This window comes from Pteronotus mesoamericanus, unplaced genomic scaffold (genome assembly GCF_021234165.1).
Source record: "Pteronotus mesoamericanus isolate MK-2021 breed Mesoamerican mustached bat unplaced genomic scaffold, CSHL_Meso_final contig_68, whole genome shotgun sequence".
In the NCBI taxonomy this organism is placed as follows: domain Eukaryota; kingdom Metazoa; phylum Chordata; class Mammalia; order Chiroptera; family Mormoopidae; genus Pteronotus; species Pteronotus mesoamericanus.
This window is the reverse complement of record NW_026555234.1, coordinates 22,400,319-22,428,317: the sequence shown is the minus strand read 5'-3', so window position 1 is coordinate 22,428,317 and position 27,999 is coordinate 22,400,319.

Genomic DNA, 27,999 nt, shown 5'->3' with positions numbered 1-27,999 from the left:
TGGCAGTAATAATGATGAGCACACTATATCCCCAGCGACTCTTTCTTAAATCTTAATGCAAAATCCAGGTGTATATGCTAAAAGGTATATTCCATTCCTTTGTAGATACTGTTGTGCTACATTGGCCACAGTGTTCTGTGATAGTTTGTCTGCTTACCTTCTCATCTGGATCTCACACGCAATCTAGCAGTAGTACTCCTCACCAAGGAAACCGTACTCCATGTGTCCCACGGTCAAAAAATGGATAGAGTAGTGTGAACTCTCTTTTAAAGAGAATGAGTAAATTATCACATAATTGGGTGATGTAGGATCTGAATCAGGGCTCATTAAATTAGCATTTATGAGCATGTGATGTTTTACATAATTGCTCTATAATTGTGATTCTTGCTTTCTAAAATGAAAGAAATGTAAAAGATTTTATTATAGTTACAATCAAGGCAAAGTTCCATTTTTTATTCCCTCTTTTTTACTATTTTCAAAGCCATCATAAAACTTGGTTGCCTTTCATTTGTCTCAAGAACTCCTGGGTATAACATTTTCAGAAAATTTAGAAACCCATTCTCTTTCTACTTTTGTATATTATAATAAAATTGGTTTTAAAGGTGCAAATTAGGGAAATACTTAAAATAAGTGAATACAAATTTGTTTAAATAATATGACTTCTGTGCACAAAGTGTTTGGCACTAAATTGTTAACAAAATGTCATGGAATGTCATGTAAAATTACTAAAAGTTTTCCAGATGACTTTTCTCATTTTTTCTGAATTGTATCGGTATCATAATCTCTATTTCAAAATTGAGGAAAATAATACTTGATAAGGCTCAGTAACACTTTGGTGTCACAAAACCAGTTAACATTAGAACCAGGTAGAGAGCCCTGGGTGTAGGCTTAGAGCATTCTTCACTGACCCCGTCTGTATCCATAGCAGTTTCCTATCTCCTTCCTACTTTTTATGAGTTAATAAGCTAACAACATTCCAAATGTGATATTTACTCCTTGCCTCCAAATAAAATATTTGATATGATTTTCAACATATGTGAAATAGAAAACAGAAGTAAGCCAGAAAACTGGGTAAAGAGAAAAGAGTAGTAGGAAAAATCAGATAAAGCTAGTGGTTATGTTGCTGTAAAATGTATGTGCTATAGCTATGCTGTCTCATGAACTTGACAGAGTTAGGGTCAGAAATCAGTCACTGAGCTTTCTAGAAATTACTGAGAACATTGAGCCATTGTCCCTTATACAACTTCCAGCATGCATAAAACAAAAATAAACCAGTGGTTGGGAAGAAACATATGTATCTTTGGTAGTAAGAACTTAAAAAAAAATTCATATGGATTTGAGGAAATAAGGTGCCCTGCTTCAATCAGTGACAGTCCTAATCAAAATCAAGTACCCTTGCAGTGGATCCAGACAAGGCGGGAAGAAATGCTAACTACACACAGACAAGGCTGTACCCTGCAACCGTAAAATAATGCATGCCCCCCATTAAAGTGATCTCTTCATTGTTACAATGACAACATGATCTTTATTTTAATTATCCCTTTCCTGGAGAAAAAAAAATCATTAAGATACTAAATCACTGAATTGCCTCTATCTAGTTCCAGATAAATGCAACCCACATTCCTGATTTGTGCCCGGGATTGCCCAGTACTTTGTACTTTATCTGATTACAGGTGTTTTCTTGGCGAGTTTTGGCAGAAATCAAAAATAGAAAACTGTTTAATGAAACCAAAATATCCTCAACAATATATCCAAAGTAAATAAAATAATTTCACATGACAGTTCCTTATAAAACTCTTTAATTTAGGCCAACATCATTACACCAAAAGGTAATACCATAGTAGTGAAAATGTAGCAGTTTTCAGATGACCTAACAATTCAGAGAAGCATTTGATATCTATGCTCTAAAAGTTCCTCAAGAAAACTCAAAGAAGCTTGACGAATATTTGATTTATTCAAAATAATTTAGGAGAGTTTTATTCAAAACATATTAGCCTTTAAAATGTTCTCCTTATCACAGAATACACCAACTTTTCAGATAGTTTTTACCTGGTAACCATCATTTCACGGTGGGCTGAAATCACCCTAAAATTTTCAGTTTGCACTTATTCCAAGGCTTTTGCTGAGGTAAAGTATTTTTAGAGTCAGAAAAACATTCCCAGTATTCCTAGATCACAAAAATGGATCTGAAGTGGAAGTCACTTGATTCACACCATGGGGAAACATTCTAATACCTCACTCCTGGAAAATTTCATAAAGGGTTAATTGCTCCTTCAAGGCTGTATGTAAGTCTGGTTTTTCAATTAAAGCTTACTTTTATTTCTTTTTTAATATTTAAAATCTTTATTGTATTTTTTCCATTACTATTATTTTTATTTTTTAAATGGAAAACCATAGCTACCATATTGTAGGGAATGCAAATACTTAAAAACAGTATCAGTTTTTTAAAAAAATGAGTTTCTTTGATATCCAAAGATACTTCTCCTCTCTACTACTGACCAAATTTCATTCTTATTATTTAATTAGTGAATTCTACTCCCAAATCAAAAGTGTTTCTTATCTGCATTAGCTATCAATGATGGATTCTTATTTGCACAAAAATACAACTCATAGCATTGATTTAAACAATTCCCCATTCTGTATGGGGCAGTAAATAGAAGAAGAAATACCAGAAATTTTTTTTTTAAATCTTGGTAAAACATAAAGTCTTGATAATTAACCCAGAGACTAAAGTTGAAACTCTAGTGATGGACAATTAGTTTTTAATTCATTTTAAATGATTCACATTTCTAAAACATGCTGTCTGCTCTCTATAAAACACTTGCTAGGGTTTTCTATCAGCCTGTCCTTTTATCTATCCATAGTGTTCTAAATATGGATTTTCTGGCTTTAAAGAACAAGTTTCAAGGTCAAAGCTAATTTCTACAAACACATTCAGATGCTTCAGTATCATGTCAGTGCTATATAGATACACTCAATCTCTTCAGAGGGAGTGTAACAGAAATATCATATTCTCCTTCCAGAACTGAATTCTCAAATATTCCTAACCTACTTGGGTGAGAAATCAATCCCTGGATAAATGCCTTTTTAGTTAAGACTGTATATATCAATATCCAGAAGCTGGAAGTCAGCCTTACCTGTAGCTTTTAGAAAATGGTAAGAATTTTTTTATTATGAAGATGGTATTATAACCTTGCATTCAGAAATATGCTGTGTCTGACCAAGCCACAGGGAAACAATGAACGAAGAGCACAGAGGTGATGTTTCATTAATTTCCAGACTACAGACACAAATTCTAATGTAGTCAGTCTTATAACCTGGACTATCTCACCCAGGACATCCTTTTTCTAAGCTAGCAAGTACCTGATGGCACCTGTCAGCATCAGCGGGAAGGTAAGTTTGGATATTTATTCACTTGCAACATAAAGAATGATATTTATTATGAAATTCTATGTGGAGGAGTCTTTCCCTACAGGAAAATCGGGAAGTGGCTATCAGGCGATAGGTAAATGGATAATAAAGGGCCAAAAACAATTACCAGCCCATTGCACCAACTATGTATAGAATTTGTCTCAGGACTCAGTTTAATGCTCAGTGTGCTAAATATCCTGTTACTCCAGAGAAAATTCTATAAACCCTGGAGAAATTAGAACATCCTATGAAAATACTTGGAAGAATTTCACATTTAATTTGTCATTTTGTGGGATCTAGCACATTTGGGGCCTCCAGAAAATTCTTCAAGAATGTGATGACAACTGAAAATAACACACATGAAATAGCTAAATTTTATCTCTTTTGAGTTTCTACCATAGTCAGAATACTTCTGAGTTTATCAGAGAGTACTTATTTAAGTAAAATTTAATATTGTTATTTTGTTTTCTTAAAAGGAGAGGGGCTACATAAGATGTTTTAAATCCTTAGAAGGATCTCTGAAGCATTAATAATTTCTGAGTGATATTTTCCCCTTTATTAATATTTTAAACACAAAAATATTACCATAGGGTATATCACATATGTTGTTATTTATTGGAAAAATAAAAATCATTTGAAGACAATTTGTTCAGAGAAGTGTTCAATGAAATTCACATTTTTTTCAAACCAGTCTGACTACCTTGAGTAACTTGCTAATTCAATCTGTTGAAATAGATGGTCTATCAAAAATCAAAATATTGTATACAGATACACAGCCGGTATAAAAGTGTAAAAGCAAGATGACTCTATTAATTTATGCTGCTGTGCTTCATTATTGTCTCATGAGGTTTAAGTGAGTATGTGTGTGTTTTGTGCACATTTACCTATTCAAATAGGAAAGGTTTGAGAACTTCATAGAAATATGGTTTGGATATACAATGCTTGGACTTGAGTATGAAAAACTATTTTTCATTTGCTTTTCCAGACATTTCTTGTCAGCTAGCTGGTAAATTTCCCCTTTTTAACTCTATTTTTAATATCCTTAGCTATCAATTCACATATAACCTCTATCCTGCACCCTATTGCAATTAATAATGTAGAGTCATTTTATATCAGTTTCCCTTTCACAGTGGGGCATGACATTTATTAGCTTGAGAATGCTGACTAAATTGGACTGCAATTCCAATATGTGCAAAGGTACCTACAATAGCAGAATGACAGAAGTCTGGATATATAAGAAATTACAAAGGTCAGGCAAAATGAAAGTCAGAGCTGCTAAATAAATACACAGTAATTTCCAGGAATAAAAGAAAGCAAAAAAAAAATGCAATTTTCAGTACAAATGAAAGGATCAAGAAATGCATGTCATGTGGAGGTTATTGATGGTGAAGAGCAAAAAACAAAATATTGCTATGGATCACATTATTTTCTTAGAAAGACTAAATAAATGCAGCAGGAAAAAAATATAGCTATTGTCAAGCTAACAGGAAAACAATTAGGGAGAAATAGAATTTTGTCATCAATAACAGTTATAATTCAGTGTCTGTGATCCTTAATAAGCAGTTTTACATCCTCATTTCACTTGACCTATTGTAGGTTCTGACCAAGTTGATTACTCTGCTTTGATGCACTTCCTTCACTTGGATTCCAAGAGCCCCACACATGCTTTGCATCTCTCCTGGCTCTCTGGTTGCTCCTTCCCAGGTGCTTTGTTCCTCCCCCTCTTCATACTGACTTAATATTAGAGTGCCCAAAGCTTTGTCCTTGGTCCACGCACTAACTCTTGGTTTCATCCAGGCTGACAGATTAAATATCATCTATGTGCTGATAACTCCCAAATTTAAATCTCCATCCTAGATCTTTCACATGAACTCCAGACTCGTGTACCATACTGCCCAATATTTCTATATAGACTTAGTATCCAAAACTAAACTCCTGATCTTCCTTTGATGCCCTTCACGTAGTTTTCCTCATACCAACTGTGAGTAATTCCTTTCTTGGAATTGCCCAGGCCAAAACTTTGGAGTTATTCTTGGTCTGCCTTTTCACAATATACCCCACATTAAAGCCATTAGAAGGCCTTTTATAAAAAAAGATTTTATTTATTTATTTTTAGGTAGAGAGGAACAGGGGAATGGAGAGAGGAGAGGGAGCAAAACATTAATTGTGTTTGCCTCTAGCATGTCCCCTGCTGGGGACCTGACCCACAACCTAAGCATGTGTCCTCACTGGGAATCAAACCAGCAACATTTTGAGTCATAGGCCAGCACTGAATTCACTGAGCCATACCAGCCAGGAGAGGGCCTTTTATATCTTCAAACTATAAGCAGAATTTGACCACTTTTAAGCACTTCTTGCCTGGCCGGGTAGCTCAGTTGGTTAAAGCATCATCCTGATGTGCCAAGGTTGTGGGTTTGATCTCTAGTCATGGCACATACAAGAAGCAACCAATGAATGCATAAATAAGTGAAACAACAAATCTGTCTCTCTCAAATCAGTAAATAAAATTTAAAAACTTGAGGCATTTCTCTACAATTACCACTCTGACCTGAAGCACCATCAGCTGTCACTGGATTACTGCAATGGTGTCCCAACTGGTCACACTGCACTTCTTGTTTTCCTACAGTCTGTCCTTTATGCAGCAGCAGAATGATCTATTTGAAACCTATGTCTGAGTAGATTATTTCTCTGTTCAGAATTCGCTGCAGCAACTCTTCATTGTGCTCAGTGAAAGCTAAAGTTCATGCAATCACCTGCCAGGCTCCACATGACCTCGCCTGCTTGCCTGTTTCCTACCTCTCTGTCTTGACTTTCTACAACTCCCCCCTGCAGCCACTGCCCCAGAGAGCCACATTTGCCACTTGCTTTTCCTTGAGCACATCAGGCTCACCCCCTCAGGTCTTTGTTCTGGATGTTGCCTCTCCCAGGAATCTGCTTGGCCAGCTCTCCTAACTTTTCCAATATTTGCTCAACTCTCACCTGGGGGAGGCTTATTTTGACTAGCCTTTTCAGTATTGCCCCTTGACAACAGTCCACTTCCTTGCCATTTCAAATCCTCTTACTTTGCTCTGCTTTTTATTTTGTTTCATAACATTTATAACTTTCAAAAACACTACATCATCATTTATCACATCTGTTATTTATTGGTTGTATCTTCTTGCTAGGATATGAGATTCATGAGAGCAGATGTTTTGACTGCTTTGTTCCCTAATGTACCCAAAATGCACTGGACTGAATTACTATTAAATGAGCTTATCCTTTTATAATGACTTGCAGGTTATGATTTATACAAGGTCTGTCTGGAAAAAGTCTAGCTGCTGTTAAAATGGTTCACATGACATCAAGGTAACCTGGCAGCCAAGGAGAGTGGACTGGAATGCACATGTGTGAACGATGATGACTTCACTGTACTAGTTGGAAGGAATGACAGATGCCATGAGCATGTGTACTGTGTGACCATCACATTCGAAATGACTGAGTGAGTAGATTAATGAATCTGCATCAAATTTTGCATTAAGTTTAAACATTCCTCCACGTAGACTATTTGGATGATTCAGAAGGCCACAGCTCTGGGCAGCTGGTGATTGGCAGCTTCATCACAACAATGTGCCTGCTCACGCATCACGTCTCCTGCAGGGGTTTTGGTGAAACATCAAATCACCCAGGTGACTCAGCCCCCCTGCAGCCTAGATTTGGCGCTCTGCAACCTCTGGCTTTCTGCAAAACTAAAATCACCTTTGAAAGGAAAGAGATTTCAGATCGTGGATCAGATTCAGGAAAACACAATGGGGCAGCTGATGGCAATTGGAACCAGTTGGAATTGTGTGAAGTCCCAAGGCATTTACTTTGAAGGGGAATGAGGCATCATTGTCCTATGTACAATGTTTCTTGTATCTTGTATCTTCTTCAGTAAATGTCTCTATTTTTCATGTTACATGGCTGGATACCTTCTGGACAGACCTCATATACATAATTTTTATGCCACTGGGTATACCTCAGCACATACCCAAATAACATGCATGTTCAATATGGGTTCAGGATTCATTATTGTCATTATTTAAGAGTTAGTGCCATTAAAGTTGCAATTATATACTAAGTATTTACTAGTTTTAAACCTCTGTGTTCTAAGAAATATAATAATATACAAATATGGTCTCTAAAATGTATTAGTCAATGGGGAATAATATCATGATTTTTACATTTATCTGACCAGTGAATTTCTTCTTTCTAGCTGTAGTTCTCCATTGTGAAAACTAGTGAAACAGTATCTATTTTTAGGAGTTCAGGCAAAAAAAATTATTCTCCCTGTCGTTTCTAAGGCTTTTTGAATTGTAGTAAATGAAACATCTGGTTACCTGGTTAACTCTTCTCTAATGGGATCACAAATTCATTTAATTCTGGCTTCTTAAGGAGGCCAAGCAAAATACTGAGTTACAGTGATAGGCCTTCAGCATCACCATCTAGGTATACATTTCTATTTAATGCTACAGGGGCCTTCAGATGGTTTTAAGTAGATGAAATATTACCATTATGTTCATGTGTGATGTTGTGTAGTGCTGATATTTTAAAAATATTTGATATTTTAAACAAAGTAATAAAATACACAATCTGTCCCTGGTTGCTACAACGGAAACTGTATCTATGGAAACAAAGCTCAGTGACCATGAATGTTAATCCATCTGCATTTTCACAAAGAAGTAGAAAATGAAAGTCTCAATTCCAACCACATGTTTTGCAAATGATATCTCCTGACGAAAGAGAGTGGGTGAATTGATATTTTAAAACATGTAAGAAAAATGTTTTCTCCATAACACAGGAATATTAGCACCCTATCCTTTTCAATCTTTTAGAATTTCAGGAGCTGTAGTGAGTAGACAGCTAAGAATGATAGAATTCTGGCACTTGGCTGAGCACCTATGTAATACTCCAATGCTCACACTTGTAGTATAAAGTTTGATTTAAAAAGCCAGATGCCTGCCTCACTACCCAAATACCTGCTTGCCACTGTCTATCAATCTAAATATTGACTTCTTTTTGTCATGCTGTTTCAAATTCCTTTAGTCAAAATATCACTTTTTTCCCTAAAGCTGCCTTTAAAATGAGTTTGTTTTTTTGTTTTTGTTTTTGTTTCTTTTTTGATAGTACTAGCTGAGAGCAGATATCCATGAAAAGAAGAGTTTTGTTTTGGAAAAAGAGTAGAGAGAAGTTCTTATATAGAATGGTGCAGGGTAATGATGGGTAATGATAACTTATGCCTATGCCTTTACCTATAACTATACCTATACCTATGCCTATAGGCTTTTGTATCAAATTTTGTATCTATTTATATTTAAATGAGAGCCAACTTAAAAAATATAAATATTTATATGAGCAACATTTTTCCCATTAAAAATAAAAATAATCATACCATATCTAATAGGGAAAAATAGATATTTTTACAAGTTAAATATCATTTTGTAGAATATAATGACTTATTTTATTGAATGAAAAATGATGAGAAACTTGGTATTGTTTTCTAGACATCAATATGTTAGCGTCTTTGGGGCACATTTGAGAAGTTGTCATCTGGAGTAGCTGTCTTCCCTTGCAATTTGAAGTCAGATTAGGAGAAGGCTAGACAGGGGATCACTCGCAATTGTTGCATGAGGTTGAACTGGGGAGCTGGAGAGCACCATGAATACCCCCAGCATTGGGGGCGAGGACTCCGAAAGCTGGAAGAGGATGGAAGAAGGAGGCTTCACAGAGGGTTCTCAGCTATTTCATCATTTTTCTAGAGTCCAAATCTAATACGTCATCTATATTCCTTTTGTTTTAATATGTAATCTTGATCTGAAAACTCTTCCCTGTAAAATAACTTAATATATGGCTCACAATGTGTATGTGTATGTGCATATATATGTGACTTTTATATATATATGACTTTCCAAGAAGCAAAATGTATTTGCCTCCTCTATAACATAATTGCAAAATTTACCATTTATATTTCATCTCAACGACCATATTTAGAAGTGAATGTTACTCACTATTATTATTATTATTTGCCTAAAATAGCTAGAAAATAGAACATCTTACCTCATGAGAGTTCAGTGCCACACTCTGGGAAATGTAGGTCACAAAGGTCTTTAAGGGGCAGTTTGCTATGGCATTCGAATTACTGTTTTTGGAATAAAGAAGTCCTATAATTTTGGCTAATTTGTAACAACAGCCATTTCTATTGACAAAATAATCACGCACCTTGTAAAAGAAGAAAACCGTGATTGAATAAAATATTGCATAACCAATATTTAAACAACCACAGTACTCCAGTTGATAGCAAAAAAGAAAAATGTATATGTTGTTACTGACATTCTAGTGGCATTTGGTGGAATGTGAATAATTACAAAAATGTTGTACATAAAATGCTTATATTTTTTAATTGGTCCTTCTGCCAATATATGAGGTCTGTCTGGAAAAAGTCCAGCCATTGTTAATATAACAAGAATGGCTTGTGTGACATGAATGGAACCTGACAGCCAAGGAGAGTGGACTGGAATACAATGTGTGAACAATGACGACTTCATTGTACTAGTCAGTGGGGGCGGTAGACACCGTTGAGTAAGCGTGTGTACTATGTGACCATAGCTTTCAAAATTGACTGCATGAGTAGATTAATGAATCTGCATTAAATTTTGTGTTAAGCTTGAACATTCCTCCATGGAAACTATTCAGATGATTCAGAGAGCTGAAACTATGGGCAAGTGGTGACTGGCAGCTTTATCACTCCAAAGCACCCTCTCATGCATCATGTCTCATGCAGAGATTTTTGGTGAAACACCAAATCACCCAGGTGACTCAGCCTCCCTACAGCCAAGATTTGGCACCCTGCAACTTCTGGCTTTTCCCCAAAGTAAAATCCATTTTGAAAGGAAAGAGATTTCCGACAATGGATGAGATTCAGGAAAATACAATAGGGCAGCTGATGGTGTGTGAGGTCCCAAGGTCCCTACTTTGAAGATGACTGAGGAAACATTACTCTACAATGTTTTTTGTATCTTGTGTATTCTTCAATAAATGTTTCTATTGTTCATACTACATGGATGGATACATTCTGGACAGACCTCTTATATCTCTAACAATGTTGACATATTTCTATGTGTCTCAATATTGGTGTAGATAAGATGGTGCAGAACAGAGGTACAGACCACTAAAGACTTAGAATAAAGGGCAGAATTCCTTGGTGCACTGGCACTATCTACACAATCTAAGACTCTCTCACTGGTTCATTAAATTAAATGAGAGAAAAATCAGCTTTTTTAGTGCAATGAATACTATATGGCTATGAGGAAAATTAGTATCTGTAATAATATATATCAAAAGTACCTTATTTATTCTAAAGTGCAGAAAAAGTAACTGATTTTTATGACATTAAAAACTGAGGTTTTCATCTTCCAGTGGATGTGACAGAGTGTGAACAATAGTTAGTGGATACAGTTTGGGGAGAATAGATGTTGAAATCAGACTTGTCTATTCTCTTCCAGAAATTTAGTCACATATTTCACAGAGAATGTAGATCAGAATGGCCCCTAGAATTTCCTTGAGGAATCATGAAATTCAGATGCTATAAGATGGGAAAAGAGAGAAAAATCTGGAACCATAATATAGATAATAAATACCTGTCATTACGGTATCTTCTTATTTCTCTCTATAATCTCCACTTGATTCTGGACATGGGAGCTGTATATCTTGACTCTCTGTGTGCTAAGCTTGGAAATCATAGCTTCTTAAAAATCAACTGAAAATGTTTACTACTCCTAAAGGCATTTTTTTTCCCTTGAAACAGAGCTAAGTTTGTCTCAAAAAGCTTTAATCCATATTTCAGATTCTCAAAACTGTTTGGTTATGAATATATATATATATATTTAATCACAAAACTATAGAATCTTTTTTAAATAGCATGACATAATATTCACTATTGTCAGATGCATGTTTTGCTTCAGAGAGAGAGAATGCTATTTAAGAAACTTTAAAACCTTTAGACTCTAAAAGTTGTTTAGAAATATTACAACAGAAATGTATAAATGACTAAATTAGAAAAACTTTTTTTGTGTGAAAAAGACATAGTTTCAACATTGGTTTTTCGATGAGACATTGTAATGCTACTGAAATGCTCTCAACAGGGCATTTAGGCATCACCTTTTTCTTTCATGAAATTTACTTAAAGACTATGAAAATGATTCCTTTCCATCTTGGGAAAACTAGAAAATTTCCGATAAAGGAATCCCTTCACCATCTTCAAAAGGAGGGGTTTTTCAAATGATAAGCAGGGATTTATAAAAAAGCCAAAGGGATTATAAACTATGAAAAAGTATAAAATTCCTCCCACAGAAAACTGCATTTCTGGTAATTATCATACAAATGAATTCCGTGGCTGATTGGCAGGATAAACTCTAAGCAAATAAAAGTTTGATAAAAAGAAAACATTTCTCTCCTTTCACATGGCTCTCACCAAGTTAATCATTATGACAAATGAATTCATTATTTAGTTTGGATGAACCCCTTTCGAACATGAATTCTTACTGACCTTCTCTAGTCCACTTTCAGGAAGACACAGGGCTTGGTTCTAATGAATATTTATATCCTGCACAGTCTCATGGGGGGACTACATCATTAGTGAGATCATGTAACTTTCTTCGGTTTTCAGGATAAATGTCAATGAAAGTAACGGACCCATGAAATTGGGAGGCACATTAACTGCTGTCCTCGAGGAAGTACACGAGAGGTCATCCCGGGAGCGGCAGCTCTGCAGTGGCCGGCACATAATTCAGAGACAGTATGAGAGTTTGGGCTGCCCTTGCAGGAGAGGACATCAATATTTCATTGAAACTAAAGACTCAATCTGTTATAATAAAGGGAAGCTAGAGCAGGAGACAGGGCGGCAGGTATCTGAGGCCTGGGGAAGGAAGTCATGGAAATATGAAGGGTGAGTATGAAGGGTGAGTATGAAGGAGACCACCAGGCATAACCATTATTTTTATCAATTGCCACTGCTTTGAACCTAATCCTCCAATATTCTTGTTGTGCAAAGCTAGCTTTTACTGTTCTCCCTGCTCCATCTGAAGGTGGTTTGCTACAATCTATACTTCCTTGCGAAGAGAGCAATGAGCGTCTTTCTGTTCTTCAAGGTCACAATGAAATAGATTTGTTAGTTAAAATCAAGCCTTCTCCATTCCCTCTCAGGAATGTATGTACTAGGCCAACACTTTGGTTTGGGTTCCTATAAAAGCAGCCTTTGGGACAGGAATTTGATGTAGGTTTTGGCTGGGTGCGCTCAGGCACAGATGAAAAGAGGGAAGTGAAATAGGGAGATTAGGCATCAATGTGCAGGTTATTACTGTGGACTCCTGGGCATCAGTTCTTCTGGTGACCTTCCAGAAGGATGGGGAGGCTGAGCGTCTCTCTCCTGCTTTCCCTCTTCCATTGCCTGAGCATGGATTGCTGGTCTGTTAGCCTCCTGGCACTTCGAGGTTGCACCCGGGTGCAGGCTGGCAAGCCCCTGAGGTACTGGAGAGAATGCTTAGGCAGAGAGAGAAAGAGAAGCAGAGATAACAGGTCTTCATGATGGGAGAATCTCGTAGAGCTAAACGTCTGCAGCTCCGAGACAACTCAGGTGGGCAGAGGGGCTATGGAGTTATGGCCATTTTCTCCTCATAATGCTTAAGCACAACGGGAAGTAACACTGTGGCATTTCTACATGGCTCTGGTTTCAACTGTTGGGCATAGAATCAATGCTGTGTCCTTAATGCACATTGCTTTTCTTTTAATGGCTCTGTGACACTTTTCACTTTGATTTCCTCAACTGCACCTCGGAGATAATCATTACTATATTAATAGGACTGCCAGGTAAAATACAGGAAACCTAGTTAAATTTGAACTTTATATAAACAAAGATACTCTTTTTTACTATACACATATCCCCTGCATGCAATATTTGAGGTATATTTATAGTAAAAAAGTATTTAAAGTTCAAAGTGGTCTCTGACCTTCTCTTCTTTAGCTAGTCTTAGCCATATCACAGGTGTGTTCCTCGTGCCCAAGCAATGCCTGGAATTCATGCTGTGCAGGGGCTTCAGTGGCAGAGCGTGGTGATAGCAGGCGGAGGTCAGGCAGCAGATGCACCCACCTGCATCGGAGGCTGGCGTGCAGTTCAACGTGCTTAATTCTTCTCTCACTCTCAAGTAGAACAACAATGCCGGGGGAAATGAAAAACTAAGTTCGGAAGTCATCACTCCCACTTCTACAAGAAGAAAAAGCTGTACATACTTAAAATCCATAACTTTTCTTGGATAGACAACTGAGTTCAAAGATGTCAATGTGAAAAGTGGGATAAAAGAGTAGTTTTCGAATGGGGAAACCCAACAAACACTATCTCAACCAGGCAATTGGGATTACCATCAACAATGCTAAACCCAGGGGAGAGCATGGGCCTATGACATGGTGTGATGAGCATGTCACTTTATCTCTGGGGTCTCCCTCCTCAGGATTGTAATTTTAGTCTAACCATGAGAAAAACACCAGGCAAACCCGAAATACTGACAAATACTCCTAACTCAGTCAAGGTCATCAGAACTCAGGAGATTCTTAGAAATGATCACAACCTAAGGAGATATGATCATTAAATGTGATGTGGTATCCAGGATACAGCTCTGGAAAAGAAAAGGACAGTAGAAAAATACTGAGAAAATATGAATTAAGTATGGACTTGAGTTAATAATAATGTATTGTTCTATTATTTGTGACAAATATACCATACTAATGCAAGATATTAATGGTAGGAATAACTGGTGTGAGGTACATGGGGACTGTGTATTAAGCTTCACAATGTTTTTGCAAATTTCAATTTGTCCTAAATATTAGAAACAAATGAGGAAAATATAAGCATGAATAAAATTCAGTAGAAGAAACAAGCAGCAATTTTAGAATCTCAAAACCAGTTACACCTGATGCAGATATAAAATATACACAGATAATATTTAAAAAGCAAAAATAAAAGAATAACAATAATCAGAAAATAAGGAATCACCAAGAAGAAGACAGCAGACTTTTAAAAAATAAAAGTACTAATAAGTATGTATTTTAGAAAAACAAAATATGATTACTGAAGTTAAGAATTTTATGGATGTATTTCATAGCATAATGGGCAAAGCTGAAGAAAGAAATACTTAAGTAAAAGACGTAACTGAAGACACCTAGCCAGAATTCAGCCACGATAGATAAGGGGATTGAAAATAAGAAAAGTTAAGATATATGGAAAAAAAATGGCAAATACAATTCACATCTATTCTGATTTTCAGAAGCATGAAAGAGGAGATGTGTAAGGAGGTAATAACTTACATAAAATTTTTTGCCATGCCATCTCTTAAAGCAATAACTAGATCCACCAAGTAATGGAAATAATATTAAGCATCATTTGTATTAGTTCTAGATCAACCGACAGCTTTTATGTGCATCTTTTGTGAATACAAACAATACTGATTCTTAAGTACCACTGGAACTAGTTGCCTTAAAGACATGTAAAAAGTTCATGCTTAGCACTCATGAAAATGATGTTTCTTTGTGCAAGAAGCTATTGCAATCATATGATATGACCTGCTAATTAAATTGCCTTTTTCTTTTTCTTTTTTCAAAGCTAACATACATTGGCTAAGTTTAGAGCTCTCTGAACTGACTCCAATGTCCAATTTGACTCCAATGGGTAGTCAAAAATGTCTTTTTTAATAACTAATGAAAATGTGAAACTGCTCCAAAATGTCAGTTTAATAGTTCTCAGATGTGAATGATTTACTTGAAAGGAGGGCAGAAAGATATCTCTGATCCCTTATCTTTTTAGAGCGTAGTACTTTTAGTAGGGGCTGTACAGATGTTACTCAGTCTGGTGTCTTGTTTGGTCCAGAGAAAAGAAGAAACAAAGAATGAGGCTCAGAACCTATGAGGAGAGGTTAAAAAGCATGGCCACAAAAGCCCTGGGCAGAACCGAGACAGAATGTATTATTGGGTTGACCAAAAACTTCATTTAGTTTTTTTCAGTAAAAGAAAAGACACATTTTTCACTTTCACCAATAACTTTATGGATTTGGATATTTTCAGTATGGCGGCCATCTCTCGCTATTGGCTTCTAGTGGGTAGGGGCCAGGAGTGCTGCTAAACATCTTCCAATGCGTAAGACAGCCCCACAGCAAAGAATTCTTTGGCCAAAATGTCTATAGTACCAAGAAACTTTACAAACCCCCTTGACATGTTCAGTCAGTCACAGAACCTTCTCCATACACTGCACAAATCTTTTGTGTGTGTTGAGTTACATTTTTACCTTTCTTGAAATAATAAAGCACGATATGCAGAAAATATTGCATATTTTCTTCCATCTTCAATATTAAAATGGCTGCACAAAAATTCACCAATTTTGATTTTTTTTATTGAAATAACAATTCAAAGTGACTCACCAGCATCTGGATGAAAATTTCTTCTGCTGCACATCTCACTCTTTATTGTAAGCAAAATACAAATATCAGCCATAGAACTGGGCCTGAGGAGTAGATAGAGACTATTTGGGGGTACACCATAGGATCAGCTAATGACTATTCCTCTAAATATATGAGCATAGAAGAGAACATTCTTATATGGAGGAATTGCAGTGGACAAAAACATGTTCTTGGCATCAAACAGACCTGTTATTAAACCCTGGAATTGCCACTTGTGCAAATTATAAAAACTTTTTCTAAATTTTTAAATCATGTTTATTCTATTACAGTCGTCTCGGTTTTTCCCGCTTTGCCCTCCTCCCCCCATCCCACCCCGCCCCCCTCTCCCAGAGTCAATTCCCGCTCTGTTGTCCATGTCCATGGCTCATTCATACATGTTCTTTGTCTAGTTCCTTCCCCTTCTGTCCACCATTGTCCTCCTTCCCCATCCTCTCTGGTCACTTTCAGTCTGCTCCATGTTTCCATGCCTGTGGTTTATTTTATTCGTTAGTTTATTTTGTTGAACAGATTCCACTTATAGGTGAGATCATATGGGTATTTGTCTTTCACCAACTGGTTTATTTCACTTAGCATAATATTTTCCATTTCCATCCATGTTGTCACAAAAGGTAGGAGTCCCTTCTTTCTATCTTTTTTAAAATGCAGATTGTTTTATTTATTTTTTAAATGTCAAAATCCATTACAAAACGTTAAAAAAATTAAATCCATGATAAAAATCTCAGCAATTAAAACAACATGATACCAACACAGAAATAATCAAGTAGGTTAATGAAATAAGATGAGCATTCAGAAACAAATGTATATATCTGTCTAACAATGTAATATATGATTAAATTGATATTTCATATCAATGGGGAAAATAAGCCTTATTCGACAAATAAGATGCATGGACCACTATTACTTGAAATAAAACAAATATAGAGCCCTGTTTCACACATTATACAAAAACTATTCAGGTGAGTTAAGAATTAATATGTAAAATCTAAGGAGTTTTAGGAGAAAATATAAAATAATATTTTCTTACCCTGAGGTAAAATATTCTAACCCAGAAGATATAAAGTAAAATATTGACAATATGACTATATTTAAGACTGTGTAGTAATACACATATAAAAAAACTTAAAGGACAAGTAATAGAATAAGAAAGTATTTACAACACATCTAAAAAAGGGTTAATGATTTTTTTTTAAGGAAAAAATTCTACAAACATTTAACAAAAAATGGATAAATAACACCAAAAAGTCATTTAAAGCTTTTTAAAAATAATAGAAATAGGCAAGAAATGTACAAAATTTCTTTTGTACAAAAGAAATGTACAAAAACAGGTTTAGTTTCAACAAATAATAAAGGAACACTTAAAATAACACATCATTATCACAATCAGATGAATAAGTATTAAAAGTATTGATAATATCAAGTATTGGTGACTGTGAAAGGAACTGGGTATTCGCAGGCTGTTGTTCTTAATCTTCTTAAGCAGTCCCATTAGCATATCTTGCAACACTGCTTTGGTGAAGGTGTATTCTTTTAGCCTTCTTTTGTCTGAGAAACTCCTTATTTTGCCTTCCATTTTAGTTGAGAGCCTTGCTGGGTAGAGCAGTCTTGGTTGCATACCTTTGCTTTTCATTACTTGGAATATTTCTTGCCATTCCCTTCTGGCTTGAAGTGTTTCTGCTGAGAAGTCAGCTGCTAGCCATACTTGGGCTCCCTTATGTGTTACTACCTCTTTCAACCTAGCTTCCTTTAGGATTCTGTTTGTCTTTGATATTTGCCATTTTAGTGATAATGTATCTTGGAGTGGGTCTCACTGGGTTCCTCTTGAATGGAACCCTCTGTGCTTCCTGGACTTGTGTGAATTTTTCTCTTCTCAAATTAGGAACGTTTTTCATCATTACTTTTTCAAACAGGTTCTGTTTTCCTTGCTGTTCTTCTCCTTCTGGTATCTCTATTGTATGGATATTATTACATTTCAGGTTGTCCCATATTTCCCTAAATGCCTCTTCATTCTTTTTGAGTCTTTCTTCATTTTCTTGCTTTTTCTAGGAGCTTTTTTCTACCTTGTCCTCCAGCTCACCGATTCAATGCTCTGCTTCATCTAGGGTGCTTTTGATTCCTTCTATTGTGTTCTTCAATTCAGAAATTGTATTTTTCATTTACTCTTGTGTCTTATTGGTAGTTTCTATGTCCTTTTTCATGCTGATATAGTTTGCAGTAAGTCCCTCATAGTTTCCCTGTAGTTTTTTGTAATTCTCTCTGACCTCACTGAGCTCATTGGGTTTCCTTAGAATCGTTGTTTGGAACTCAGTATCTGATAGTTGATTTACCTCTATATACTTTAGTTCTCTTTCTGGGGATTCTTCCTTTCCCTTTGACTATGGAGTGTTTCTTTTCTTCCCATTATTTGTGAGACTCCTCTTTTTTGCTTCTGCTTCTTAAATTGATCTGTCTTGATTTTCTGACTTTGCGGTGTGAACTTCTATGGTAGAAGACCACTGTTTTTTCTTTCTGGATCTGCCTCTGATAATGTCAGATGTTAACCTTGCCTGATCTTAGGCAGTCTGTTTGAGATTTCCAGGAATCTACTGTCTGTGGCTGTCTCCTTCAGCTGTTAATCTAGTCACTCTGCACTCAGAAGGTTGGCTTAGACACCACAGGGCAGGGCCGAGTCCCTCCTGGGGGTGGGACTATTGTGTTCTCTCATGCTTTGCTGCTCAGGGGAGTGGTCTCTGCCTGAGCAAGATGGCTGCTGCTATATGGGAGATGAGTCAGCACCGGGATCCCACCAGCTACTCTCTCAGTTCTTTCCTCAAAGCCTCCTTCCCCAATCTCTCCTCAGGCGCCCCTAGCCCACTCTGCTCCTGCCTTTGCCGGAGACTAAGGTAAGTGGCTGCAAGTAAAAATTTATGCATTGGCCCTTTAAACAGCTCTTTGCATTTCCAGCTGCCATCTCTGGCAGGGAGCAACCCTGCTGCTTTTTGCAGCTGGTTGTTATCTGTGTACTTTTTGGGCTCTGGTGCTGTAGGCTGGAGATCCCTGCTTATGGTTTAGACTCTACTCTTCTCAGGGGGATCCAACTGGCCGTTTCAATATCCTTTTGGTGCTTCCACTCATGGGCACCCACCTGCCTTCTCGAGTCTCTACTGCACTCCTTACCAGTTAGGTTGTGCTAAAGCTGATTCTTCTATCTGTCTAAGGTTAAAAGGATCCTCTCTCACTATTGTTCAGTTGTTCGTTCCAGGTGATTTCTCCTCAATTTAGCTGTAATTTCAGATTGGTCGTTGGAGGAGGTCAGTGTGACTTCCAATCACGCCTCCGCCATCTTGATTCTTATCCAATTTTGATTTTTTTAAAAAGCACGCTGTTATGAGAGCTGTCACAATATAACCTAACAAAATTGTTTTGAATTAAATCGAGGACAACTAAGTACTACTAGACCCAGCGTACAGAAAAAACTAAATGAACTTTTTGGCCAACCCAATATATTGGGGAACTAAGGGACATTGCAATGCTCATTATGGACTGCTCAGCAATCATCAACAATATCCAGTGTTCAGGGAGGAATTGCATGTGTCTCCCTATTAAGAAATCTGTACTATTTGGATAATCACATTCTTCAAAACATTGCCTGTCTCATCCCTCCAAGAAACAATTCCTTCAGTGTGGACTTCAGAAAGAACAAACAGAATGGCCAACTAGACCGGCAGGGGCAATTCAGTGATGCATTTATGTATACTTCTAAGGCACTCTTTTGAAGGCAAACAACAAATTAAGGTGAGCAGATGCATTTTTAAAGTATCCTCATGAAAAAATCAGTAGGTTGCAGACTACTGGAATGTGTATTTTCATTTTTTTTCAAGGAAAGACTGAGTCAATTATATCATTGAATATTTTTGGAAAGAAATACCTTTATGGAATGGCCAGTTAATATCTTTATATAGTTAATAGCTTTATAAAGATTGTTGAGATTATTTTTTTCAACAAGAATACAATGGAAGATAAAAAGTGCTGAATGCCCCATTGCTTCTAAATAAAAACAAAACAAAGACACAAGCAAAAAACAGCAAAAAACAAACAAAACACTCCCACCCCCAGAAGTTAGTATATAATCCATCTCTTCATAGTTCACAGGTCACAGAATTTTCCCCTGATTTTCCAACCGGAAAGTGCTGTGGGGTCAGACCCTTGGAGTTCCATGAGAGGACTTGAGAAAGCAAATGTATGTATGCCTTATGTTTCAAGCAGTCATGTAGCTGGCCTTTAGCAGTTGATATATTAAAGTGTAAATGTGATGATATCCTTTTCCTTCAAAATGGGCTACATTCAGATTTTTCATTGATGGTTTGAGAGAAAATTGTGGCTGATGGCAAAGGCTGGTTTTATTTCATGCCTTTACTTAATGCACATTGATTGAGCAGTTGTTTTGTGCCCAGTGTTGTTGCTGCACTGGGCTTAGAAGACACTGCTGTGCTCTGAAAGAACTCATAGTCTAGTGGAAGATTGGCTCATTAACAGGTGACTATTATACGAAGTGACATGTTAGCAAAGAGGGTTTTAGGTGGTTCTCAGGTAAGTAATAACAGAACTGTGACTAAAAGATTAAGTACCAAGTATGCAGACTAAGGAGAGTAACGGCAACAGGAGGGAGGCCCTTCCAGGCTGTTTGACCTCCAAAGGTCCTTTCTGGACCTGCACTTCTAAGCACATCAGTATAATTAATTCACTTCACTATTTCCCCAAAGTTCTACTACTTAATAAAAAAGGTAGGAAAAAAAATGAAGACAATTACTTAACACCTAGAGAACTCAAAACCTAAATTAGCAAAAGGCTCTTAATAAGATGCGTGCCTCATTTAGCTAACGTCTTTGGAGACTAAGATATTACCGTAAAAGTGAAATTTCCAATTAAATGAACACTGCCCTTTGAAATAGCAACACTTTCACAATCTAAGCATATTTATTATGATATATATTTAAAATGTAAGGCTTGATTTCTTGCCTGGTTAATTGGAAGGTAATTGAAGGCATTTTTAATATTTGTGATTATGATTCATAATGATGCATTTTAGACAGTTTCCTACTCCTGATCCAGCTTTGGCCCTCTCTTAACAGCACACTGATGATCTGTCTTTACCTTCTGGGTTAGCTGCTGCTCAAAGCACTTTTAACACCTTTTCCACTCAGCTGCTTCTGACCAGCTGTGGAGTTGCGATGTTAGGCAAACCATTAATTTTAAGTTTTTAATTTTTGCTATTAGGTTAAAAGGACTAACTTTTGGAGAGATGAGCATACATTTATTGGGTGTCTAATATGCGGCAGGTTTTGTGCTTACTACTTATCTTGTGTTCTTAATTTGCTTGGGCTGCTGTAACAAAATACCATAGGCTGGGTGACTTAATGGATATGTGTTTTTCACAATTCTGGTGGTTAGAAGTCCCAGATCAAGGGCCATCAAGGTCAGCAAGAGCTCCCTTTCTGACTTGCCCATGGCTTCTTATTCTCATAAGGCAGAGAGAAAGAATGTGCTCTCCGGTGCCTCTTCTTATAAGGACACCAATCCTACTGGATCAAGGCCCCATCCATATGAGCTCATTTAATTTTAATTACCTCTACAGAGGCCCCATGTCCAAATACAGTCACATTGGAGGTTGGAGTTTCAGCATATGAGTTTGAGGGAAACACAATTACTCCATCCATAAACCTTGTTATTTCACACAAGTCTTAAATTAGGCCTGTGTAATTCAGGCATTATTATCCATACACTCAGATGAGACTCAGAAAGTTGAGGGGCTTGCTGAAGTTTAGCGGGCTTGTTTGTGTCAAGGATGGGAGTTCAATGAAGATATTTTGACTCCATATCTGTCTCTTGTTTTACCATTTATCATGACCTCTATGAATCATACCAAGTCTTCCAGTTCTTCAAACCACTAACTTCAGCCTCATTTTGAATGTCTCTCTGTCACTTACCACCCGCCTCCTTCAATCCAGTCCATCCCCAAAGCAGACATGTTACCTTCTAATGCTCTCTCAAGTCAAATCCACTTTCCCAGATCTGTTGCTGCCACCTTAACCCGGCCCATCCTTTTTCTTGTGGGCTATTGCTGAAGCTTCACGCCTGATCTCACCCATCGCCTGCCATCTTCATACCTGCCCCTAAACTGATGGCCTTAAAATGCAAACCTGAGAGAGTCACTTCCTCCTAAACACACTTTGATGAGCCAACACCTTTAGGATAAAGTTTTTATTTGACATTGAAGGCTCTTCATGATCTGGGTCTACCACTTGGGACATATGCACACACGTATTGCTGCTATTTTCTGGAACTCTCTCTTCCCTGTTCTTCCTCTGAACAGCTTCCCATCCTCATTTAAACTCACCTACAGTGTCTCCTGCTCTAGAAAGTCTTCCCTAATCTTGCATACTCCCATCTAGATTAAACACCTCTCCTCTCTATTATTTGATTTCATTATCATAAAAATGTCCATAGTATTTAGAAATTTAATGTTTAACTGCCTGACTGACCCACAAAATTATAACATTTTGATGCAGAAACCCTATTTTTATAATAATTAGCTTTAGCTCTCTATGTAATAGAGAAACACTCCCATATAAAAGTGGCTTAAACAAAATGGATTTCTTTTTATATAAATAATGGAGATTAGGAAGTCTAAGGGTTATACGACATCTTTTCCATTGTCAAGTTACACACTTCTTCCACCTTCTTATTTTACTCTCTTTTTCATGGGTTGGTAAACTAGTGCCCATAAGATGGCTACCTGTTTTGTAAATGAAGTTTTATTGGAACATGTCCATTTTTTAGGCATTGTCTATAGCTATGTTTCTGCTATTATGGTAGAGTTAAGTAGGTATGATAGAGGTCTTATGGTCCACAGAGTGTAAAGCTATTATGGCATTAATGATTTTAATGCCACTTCATATTCTAAAATGGCTATTGTAACTTCAACCACTTTTTTCATATAATTGATACCAGGAAAAAGGAAATAAATGGAGAAAGGCCCAGCCTCTCCTTTTTTTAGCATATCTCAGAAGTTCCAGACCACACTTCTCTTAAATATTATTGACCAGAACTCAGTTGCATGGCCATCCTAAGCAGTAAGGGAATCTCGGAAATGTAGTCTTTTCTTACCATCAGCAATATGCCCAGCTAAGTGTTTGTTAGAAGGACGGCTTGGAAAGATGCTACAGTGAGCAACTGCAGTCTCTGCTACAATCTCATTAAACATGTTCTCCCCAGCACCAAGTACCTAGTGGGTACTCAATAAACTTGTGATGAAACAGAATTGTGTGTAAAGTGCTTAGTGATGAGTATTGTATCCAGAGCTTAAGCAAATGACCTCTGATTATGCTATTGGGAACCAAGGAAGGTTCCAGCAGGAAGGTTGACCTTTGGGTAAGTGTTTGTAGCTTTTAGCAACTTTGGGACTCCAATTTGCCCTTTTTTATTATACACTGTTTTGGTAGTAATTTTATTCGTTTAAATTTGTATATATCAATCAGTAATCTGTAATTTAACAGTACAAAATTTAATATAATTACTTATTTGTTTCAAAGAAAAAGTCCTCTTCCTTTCTCCTGTAAGTATGGATAATGTGTGTCGCGTTAAGAGCACCATGTTTCTGGGTTAGGCATGTGGCAGTAAGAGGAAGGACTAAATAATGATTGTTTTCTTCAACCAGCAGTGGAAGCAAAATTACTGAAGAAGCATCAGAAGATGTCTCACTATTACAGGTTCTGTGGTTTCCAATGTGCTCAGGGCTCCTATGAAGCTTCCCGTAGATGCGGTGTGGTGGTCAACAATCCCCTCTCATAGAAGGGACATAAAACTGAGGCCTGTGAACAAGGGCTGAGACCCCACAGAGATCTCCTAGGCTTCCACTTCCATGCCCACTTTTCACTTATCTCTCCTCCTTTCCAGACTTCTCCTCTCATAACTTTGTGTGGCTCTGCATTCTGGGGTAGCAGTGGCTGAACTGAAAAGAAGTGCTATGTGTGAGTTCATCTGAGGCTCCTCTAACTCTTGGTGCCTGTTGTCCATGGGCAAGGACTCCGGTACAGATTCGCCACTTGTGGCAGCTTTTGGATACAGTTCATGTAATGACTGCCTAGTCCAAAGAGGCATTTTGCAATGACTTGGGAGGAGAGTTATGCTCTTTTCTTCACTTTGCTTCATGAGTGCTGTGAAGGCCTCGCTAGTCAAACAGTCTAACAAAAGGGTGAATAGTGCTTGGTTGGAAAATATAGTTTAGCTATAGATAGAACACAGTCTGCTGGTCCATTCTTTCCTTACGCTAAATACGCTGTATTGAAATTTTCTTTTCCTCACTTGTAGCTTCTAATTAGCTTTGGAATGATTCTGTGGTTCAGTTTCAAGTCTGCTTTCTCCCTTCAGTGATTCCTTTGGGACTGGTTGTTCATTTATTTAAAAAAAGAGAGCGAGAGAAAGAACATTTTGCATTTTTATAGTTCCGTGCACTGGACCGTGGAGGGGCAGCAGATGTTGCTTCCACCCACGCATCCAAATGTGAATAATCTTGGTGCTCCTGGCAAACTTCTGCTTCACGCAGCGTTCCTCCTCACGCATCGACAGGCTCCATCCTACAAAATGCTCGTGAAGAACAAATTCAACCAATAGCACTTAACGGTAAAATGTATTTTATGTAGTTGAAAGAGTTCTCAACTCAAAATTGAATAATTCTTGATCTGCTAGTAAGCTGTGAGACTTTGGGTAAATTTAAAAAATTTCTCACACCTCTATTTTGTTATATGTCAACTCAAAATAATGCCGTTCACATTATAAGATTGTGCTGGGCTACTTGGCACTCAACAATTCATTTTTGCATTTAATTAGAACATACAAAAAAATTAGAGTCAGTTAAATAATGTTAAACTGTTTGGTATTGCGATATTGTTATTCATAATATGAAATGGATGTGATCTCCTTCCCAGTTTCTGGCACAGAGCTCCTAGAACCCCTGGGATTTCCCAGGTCAGGAGAACCTAAAGGTGTCTTTCGTTATGTTAATGAGGTGACTTTTGAACACAACCTGAGGATGGGGGCAGGTTGCCAGTGGAACCTATCTCTAGAAAGTTTGTAGTTTTGCATTTTACACTTATGTCTATGACTATTTTGACTTAATTTGTGTGAAACATGTCATCTGTGTGCAGATTTTTATTTTTTTGCATATACATGTGCAATTGTTCCAGCACCCATTTGTTGAAAGGACAGTTCTGGTTCCATTGAAATGCTTTTGCTCCTTTGTCAAAGATCATTTGACTGTATTTTGGTAGCTCTGTTTCTGGGCTATCTAATATTATGTTCCATTTATGTGTCTATTCTTTTGCCAACCCCACCTAATGTAATTTCATAATAAGTCTTGAAATTGGTTAGCATCAGTCCTCTGCCTTTGTTCTCCTTCAATATTGTGTTGACTATTCTTGGTCTTCTACTTTTCCTTATAAACTTTAAAATCGGTTGATATCCACAAATAACTTGTTGGAATTTTGATTTAGAATGCATCAATAAAATAATCAAAATAATATAAAATATTTTCAACTATTAGCATTTGTGTGTAGTAAGTATGTGTGCCTATAATTTTGACTTAGTAATAACATAAATATAGGTAAACCATTTAGTGCAAACATAAACACTTTCTCCATTTATTGCCAGTGCTATGTAATTTTCAACTAAGATTGTAGAGGATGATGTAACATTTTATTGAAATGTACTACTTGGAAAAAATGTAATGAAAATTCATTAGCTACATTTCGTTCTCCTTAGGCGAAACTACTTAAGAATTAGGTCTTCATTCTATTCAAGAAATGAGAGCTATGTTTACTTAAGGAAAGAATGTTATGAGTTCCTCATAATACTGTTCTAAGGTCAGGTTCACTTGATCACTTTACCAATGTTGATTCAATGGGCAAGTGATAGAGAGAGAAAGAGCCAAAATCCTGCCCATTTTTCCTGTGCCAGGTCTGTTGATTATGAAGTAAGCATGATTAGAGGAAGCTGCAAAATAGTTCATGTTGAAAAGGCTGACACAAGAAGCCACTGAAATCACCCTCTGAATCACAGAGCCTTCGACTGAGAAGGTCTGAGGGGAATATTAATGTTGTCCCTGAGAATAAACAGCTGCTGCCATCTGGAATTCACACTGCTGTTTTCTGGAAGATTTTTGGGAGCATGTGTGACCAAAGTGTCCTTCTTTGGGAAAATTTCTTCTAATAGGAAAGATAGGTATAAGATATATAAAAAGTATCTTATAGCTCTTTGCTCTCAGGGTCACTAGAAGATCAAAACTGATCATCTGATTAGGGAGTATAAGCTCATCTAGGAAATTCCTGAATACTTTCTTGACTAATTGATTTTGTTAAATACATGAATACATTATGTCCAATTTACATTTACCACTGATAGATATTGCTAATGGTCATTGGAAATAACATCAATTATTTACATAATGCACAGTGCCTGCAAGACTGGGCAGGTACAGTTTATCCCCCCAAATGGAAATAATTGTATCAGGAGTCAGTTAAACATGCAAGAATTTTTAATGGCTGGTATAAAATACGTTTTGGTGGTAATATTACAGTGTGTGTAGAGTCACCTTGGGTGAATGCTGGGTTCCCTGGAGTTCCTTTATTCTCCAGCCTCCCACAATCTCTCTTTTATAGTATCCATATGTACTTCCCTGTTCCCTGGAGTCTCAGTTCCATCCTGAAAACTCTTCTTCCTGCTGGCTGTGTCTGGGGATGGCAATAGTGGAGCTCTCTGGACAAAAATCATCACAATCTTCTATAGTAGTAGATTGTTTAGAATGGAGCATCTAAGACAAGCTTTCATTTGTCGATGTTTAATGCTTTTCATACCACCAATAAAATTTTATACTAAAGACTCTGCTTTCAGCTGGGTAAGGAGAGAAGAAATAAAAAGATGAGAGCTACGAAAACATCTCTCTCTTGTTGTAATTTAAAGAACTTTCTTAGAAATAAGGTTGTCACTGTAATCCATAGTTTTTGTCAGTTGTTTGTTTTTTGATATTGGCATATAAGGCATTTGTCAAAGCATGGGTTTTGTGCAACAATGGAAGTATCTTATTATTATTCTCTTTGGACCCAAGTATGTATGAAATCCAAAATGTTCCCAGGAGCAACATATCTCAGAGGAATAACTAAAGTGAATCACTGAAACATATGGGAATTGAAGCAACCAAGCATTTTTAAAACTGTTTCACAGGGACAGCACATTTTAGAAGTACTATACCTTGTAATGTAATTCTTACAGATAAACCTTTCAAAAGTAAGGTCTTTTATTTTTGTTGATGCTTTTATTTTAAAAACTCTTTATGCACAGCTCTTCCCTATAGTAGAATATGCTATCCTCTCCCCATTTTTTCTTCAGCAATATTAATATATACTCTCAAAAACATAAATATTCCAACTCAAGATTTTTTTTTCTGATAATTTTATCAGCCAATGCATGTGGGTTGCCAGAGATGTTGTCTTTTACTAAAGAAAGATAAAATATATCTTCAGGCTTGTTAACAAGCATTGGGGTTAACTGATTTTTCCTGTCACAGAGCACATATACTGGAGAAGAATAGAAAAATAGCATGAGGGAAGGAGAGTGGGAGGCAAGTAGGAGAGACCTTACAATTAATCAAAAATGAATTTTAGCATCTCTCTTAAAAACTAACAAATCTTGCTCATAACCAGTGAGTATAGTGAATAGGAGGCATATTATTATGACATAATTAAAAATTATATATAAAAATGGATAAAGCAATAAAGGCTCTCCTTAGATAAATGGTTAATTCATCTAACTGCTAAAAAAGGTGATTGCTAATAAGTGCCTGAGATTTGATAGGTAATTGCATAAATCCAAATCTTATTGGTATGTATGGCTGATGATCTCATTAAGAAATAGTCCCACAGGGTCAAAGAAGTGAATATAAGAGATTGAAGAAGGTAACTCCACTAGTTCACAGTGTTTTTCATACATTGGGCATGTCAAAACAGTGTGAGGAGAGGGTTCATTGCTTGATTAGTCCTTATGG